Raw genomic sequence first — 5,569 nt, forward strand, 5'->3', positions numbered from 1 at the left:
GGTTGGGGCTGCGGCGGAGGCTGAGCGCCGCGGGAGGTGGAGCGGAGCCGGTGGCGGTGCGTCGCTGGGTGTGCTGTGTACAGTGGTTACAGCCACCCCACCGCCCTGCACGCGTCTCCTGCGCAACCCGCCGCTACTTCTGTCCTCCCGGGACGGGGACAAACAGGGTCAAGGTAACCCGGGGAGACGCTGAGTAACTGCGGGCACGGTGCGAGAAAGCCGAACTTTCCTTGGTTCTCCTCTCTTAACCCAGAGGAAGAGGGGGAAGCAGTTAACCCTGCCCGTTTGCAGCAGAAAGAGTGCCCAAATCAGCTTTTTTTTTTCTTTTTTGGCCATAATTTCAGTCCTCAAAATGCTGTTTGCAAGTGGGAGGCTCCGAGGCTCCGTCCCACCGGCCGTGCGGGGCCATGGTGGGACGGGCAAGGGGCTGCTGGGCTGAGACCACCCTGCACGCAGGGGGTCCCAACCCACAGCCTAGCGGAGACGCTTTCTGTCCTGCCTGCACGTGTCCTCGTGTATTCTTTTTTTCTTTTTTTTTTTGGATGCTGGAGCAACCCCAGCGTTTCCCAGGAGTTATCCGGAGTGGCACAGGGTGGAGCCGGTTGATGCGGATACCGCAGCCGGTGACACCTGCAAGCCCGTGAGTGTTTTCAACCCCCCTGCGACTGGTTTGCCACCCCCGGGACTGTTTTTTCCACCCCCTGGGACTGTTTTCCCACCCCTACCCCAGGGTGTCTGCTACCCTCGCTGCCGGGGTTGCTTCCTCTGCCCGGTGCTTCTCGCCTCCTTGCGATGCTGCCTTGCTCTCAGGCCACCTCAGCAGCGTTCCAACCTATTCCAAACCCCGCAAAGTCCTCCTCTCCTGCTCTCAGAGGCAGAGGGTCTCCTCCTGCCCCGCACAAGCCCCTTCACGTCTCCATCTCTGCCTCTCTCTAGTCTGCTCAATCACCTTGTCAGGCACCTAAATACCTTTTTGCCTGTAGTGCCATCTCCCACTGGGACCTCTCCCTGGCATGTAAAGAGGGGTCAATGACTGCTCTGAACCAGTCTGCATCAACCTGAGCGGCTCTTTTAACCCCTTTTTGGCTCTGCATCAATTTTACCCGACCCCCTCTTCCCTCTCACCCTCTTCTCTCTTATTCCCCTGCCTCCGTGCAGCGGGAGACAGGAAAGCATCGACTCAGGGCTGCAGCTAACCTAGGACGAGGTCGCAGAGAAGGCACAAAAGCCAGTGGGAATGGCTACGGATGAGTGTGACATGGTAGTTAACCACGGTTTCCCTCGAGGATTTGCTCATAGGTTTGTTTTTTGGGGTTTTTTTTTGGTGCCTACCTGAAAATACCAGATCAGCCAGCTCCTTCCCTTCCAGGCTTGTACGGCCAGCAAAGATCGTTATCGCTACTGCTGGGATCTATACCATTAGCAGCACCGCAACGTCAAACAACCCAGTTCATTGCATCGGGAAAAGTCAAGGGTACGTATATATACATATATATATACACACGCATGTGTATATACAGGTGTAGGTATAGCCCTGACCCATAGCCACATGTTATACAGAGCCGTTGGGTAATGATGCACGGTCCCCTGCAGGTGAGGTTTTGTTGCCTGAATGAACCCCTCCTAAAGAGAAGGGCTTTGCAGGGACCACTCATTAAAATTCCCCTAACGAACTACCTACCGCATACCCCAGGGGGTAAGGCCGGGTTGCACAACCTCGTTAATATTAACAGGGCCTTCACGCCGCGTTTCACCTGGTTGGTCAACGCCGACCTGCCCCATCACTTGCTCCGGGCACGCTCATGGGTGCTGGAGCCTGCTGGAATTTCCCTTCCATTTCTTACAAAATTATATATATATACACACATATATAAGGTCTCAGACAGTGCAATTACGGCTTCAGTGGGATGTTGGCACAGTAAAACCACCGCATTAGGCAAGGTGGGAACAATCTGGAGATTTATGTCTCCTTTTCGGTTCCGACTTGCGTTTGCCCGGGACAGGTTCGGAGCTGGTGTACAGCACTAAGTGTTTTGACTTCCACGCTGCAACGTAACGCAACGTCAGCTGATGCGATGGAGCTGGTGGCAAAAGCCATCTTTATCGTCACCCCCAAGGGAACTGTTGGCATTCCTTCGCTGGGATGGAGATTTTGCCCACTGGATGATGATGTTGGCCCTCGAGGGGTGCAGGTCCATCACAGAGGTAGCAGCTACTACCACCCAGCCGAGCTTGGAGTTGGAGGTGGTCACCGGCACCATTTCCACTCCGCTGTGCAGAAAACAACTCCAGCGACGAGCTGGGTCTCAGAAAGTGCAATGGCTTTTCCTTTTCCAGGCTGGCAGGCGGTGTGTTTGCCATCCCAGCTCACGGCTGCTGGATCAGGCTGTCGCGTGGTCCTTTTCTCTGCCATCCTCATCTCTTTGTTTCCTGCTCCCCCACCGCCACCCTGGGGACTTCCTCACCTTCCTGAGCTCCTCAAGCTTTCTTCGCTCCCTGCAACGCCTAAAGGTGCCCCAAGTGCCAGCGTCCCTCTGCCCTCCTGCCCATCCATAAGCCTGCAAACTTTGGGAGACGCCTTTCCACCAAGCAGAGAGGTGTCAGGAGACCCAGATGCTGCCCTTGACCTGCTTGAGCAGCTTTCCCACCTCCTCAGGACCCTTCCCCAAAGCAGCCGTCACCTCCTTCCCTTTCTCAGCGTCTCCTCTGGCCAAAATGCCATCTCCTGCGACTCAAGCCAAGCGGCAGCAGCTCTCTGCTGGGGCTGCAGGAGAAAGCCCCCGTGGCAGGACCTTCGCTAAGATCAGCTGCCATCAGTCTTGCTTTGCTAAAAGTCCTGATGGCAAACAACAGGCAGGAGGGAGAAGCTAGAGGGGGTTGGCCCTCTGCTGCAGAGGAGCCGCTACGTAACCCGGCACAGCCTCGGAAATGCTTCTCGCCTGAGCTCATCTGCAAAGCGAACTTGAGCAGGTCAAGTCTCTGCCCGTCCCCCAGCCCCATCCCTCCCTTCCAGCGACACAGCAGCGGGGAGAGTCGTGCCACCGGGCAGAAAAAAGGCAAATACTCACTTGTTTCCACAGACAGAGAGATAAAGTGAAGAGGGGGGACGAGGACGGGAGCGGGGCGACGGTGAAGGTGGGCGGCGAGAGGCGGTGGGGAGCTGCGCGACGCCGTGTGGGAAACGGGGAGGACTTTCTGGGCTGGAACTCTACACTCCTCCCCTGCGCCCTGGAAAATCAAAGTCAGGGAGGAAAAGCAGCTCCCGATGCCATTAAGTAGGCAAAACCCGCTGTAACGGAGCGGGGAGCAACGTTAAAGCGGTGTGGACGGCACCGGGGCGGGGGGGAGTGAAACTCGTGGCCCTGGGCTGAGCAGTGAGAGCTTCACCCCGGGTAAGGGAATGGCAAATATTCCCCCCCACCAAGCTGCTGCGCTGGCTTACACCCGTGCAGCTCGACCGACTTCAGCAGTGTGTGCGTGGGGGGAACACGGGGCTGGAAGGAGACTCGAGCCCCACGTCTGAACCCAGCACGGAGTGCGCATGAAGCTGGTTTTCTTTTCCCCGATTAATCCCGTGGCGATTTCTAGCATCAAAAAAAAAAAAAAAAAACCCAAAAAAACCAAACCCAGGCTGCCGATTGCAGCGCGCTCGTTAGCTGCCGTGTTTACAGAAGATAGCATTGTGCAGATGGCAAACATCAGATGACGGGCAACCCATCCACCCCCGCCTTTCTGCTCCCCGAGTTAAAAACAGCTGCTCAGACGGATTCGGATTCGGGAAAGATTTGCAAGCTGGGCTGCTCTCTTCAGGGGGTTGGGCGGATGGGCACTGCCCTGAGAAAAAAGTAAATGCGAGGGGATGCGTTGCTCTGCAGCAGGAAAAAAAAGTCTCTGAGTGCTCTGCTGGAGTTAAATGGGGATTTTTCTCTTGCTCGGTGCCCCTCTGGATGATGGATGGCCCCAAAAATGGAGCAGCGCAGGGGGAGTTCAGAGAGGCTGGTGGTGAGCCCCTGGGGCAGGTTGCCCTGAGAAGCTGTGGCTGCCCCATCCCTGGAGGTGTTCAAGGCCAGGTTGGATGGGGCTTGGAGCAAGCTGGTCTAGTGGAAGTTGGCCCTGCCCATGGCAGGGGGTTGGAACCAGATGGTCTTTAAGGTCCCTTCCAACCTAAACCAGTCTATGGTTCTATCAAATACTGACTGCACAAGTCCAAGTCTCAGAGGTGAATGGCCCCTGGCCCATGTCAGTCCTCCCACATTGAATCTGTACATCCCAAAGAAAGAAATACCAATCAGGAACTACTGATTTGACAGGTCTTTGCAGCAGAAATGGTCTCCAACTTGGCTTTCAGACACTCTTGCCCCATCCCTGGAGGGGTTCAAGGCCAGGTTGGACGGGGCTTGGAGCAACCTGGGCTGGTGGGAGGTGTCCCTGCCCAGGGCAGGGGGGTGGAACAAGATGGTCTTTAAGGCCCCTACCAACCTAAACCATTCTATGATTCTATAATGATTCTACGTAGGAGGCTGTAGCCCATGGGAATGGCAGCTTTTCGGTACTGGCAGCAGCAAACCCTGCGGGAACCCAGCGCCTTCGGGGTGAGCAGGATGCCAGTGAGAGGAAAAGACACCAAAAAAATGCAACACGGGAACACAAAACAGAGATAAAAAGGCAAAAATAGCTGGCACAGCGTGACAAGGGTGACCAGGGCCTTTCTAGAGCTGCCAGTCCTCATTTGTAGGGTAGTTGAACGCATTTATTTCAAAGGGATTTGAAATAAATCATTTCTTGGTGCCTCCGCTCCTCCTCTTTCCAGGGGAAGATGTGACTCTGCAGCCAGAACTGACCTCAGAGGATGGGACAGTGCGGCCCCTTCCTGGAAGGAACCAAAGCAGAAGTGCAGGAGCATAAATAGTTGAAAAAATGGGACTCATTTTCCAGGGAGGGTGGAGGGGAAAGCAAGCTCGGAGGAGTGGTGGTTTATTAACCATTTTATTTTCACTTGCACCGATAAAGTCCCTCTCAAAAACGTAGGGCGTACAGTTCACGTGATAAAAACACAGATTAATGAAAAGACAGTGGTTTGGGCTTCTCTTCATTAGCAATTACTCTCATCCACCCCTCTGCCATACATTTGCATTACACCTGCCTCAGAGGCCTCAGCCCAGTCCAGAGCCCGTCATGTCTGCAATTTTTCCGACATGAGTAGCTGCCAATATTGCCAAGAGGTGCAGAGGCGCGTCTGACATTCCTCCCAGGAGGGCCATGCATCTCTTTAGGAACTTTTCCCTTGGAAAAGCTCACTAGTCAGGCCCGTAAGTCCCTTTGGTTCAGGAATATTTGGTTCATAAGGAAACAGAACTGAAGCAAAGGTGTCCTTAGTGTCCCTGAGGCTACGTCTGATGGGTACCCACCACCATTCTGCACATGCTCCTTAGCAGCCCAAGGGAGTAGGGATGGTGGTTATGAAAAGGTCTTTTTCTTACAAAACCAGCTACCAACACCAATGGTGACCGCGTTTTGGCCCCAGGATGGGGAGTGCTGGAAGGATCACCTCCCTCCTCCTTACTCCATG

The sequence above is a fragment of the Charadrius vociferus genome, unplaced genomic scaffold (genome assembly GCF_000708025.1).
Source record: "Charadrius vociferus isolate BGI_N301 unplaced genomic scaffold, ASM70802v2 scaffold406, whole genome shotgun sequence".
NCBI lineage: Eukaryota > Metazoa > Chordata > Aves > Charadriiformes > Charadriidae > Charadrius > Charadrius vociferus.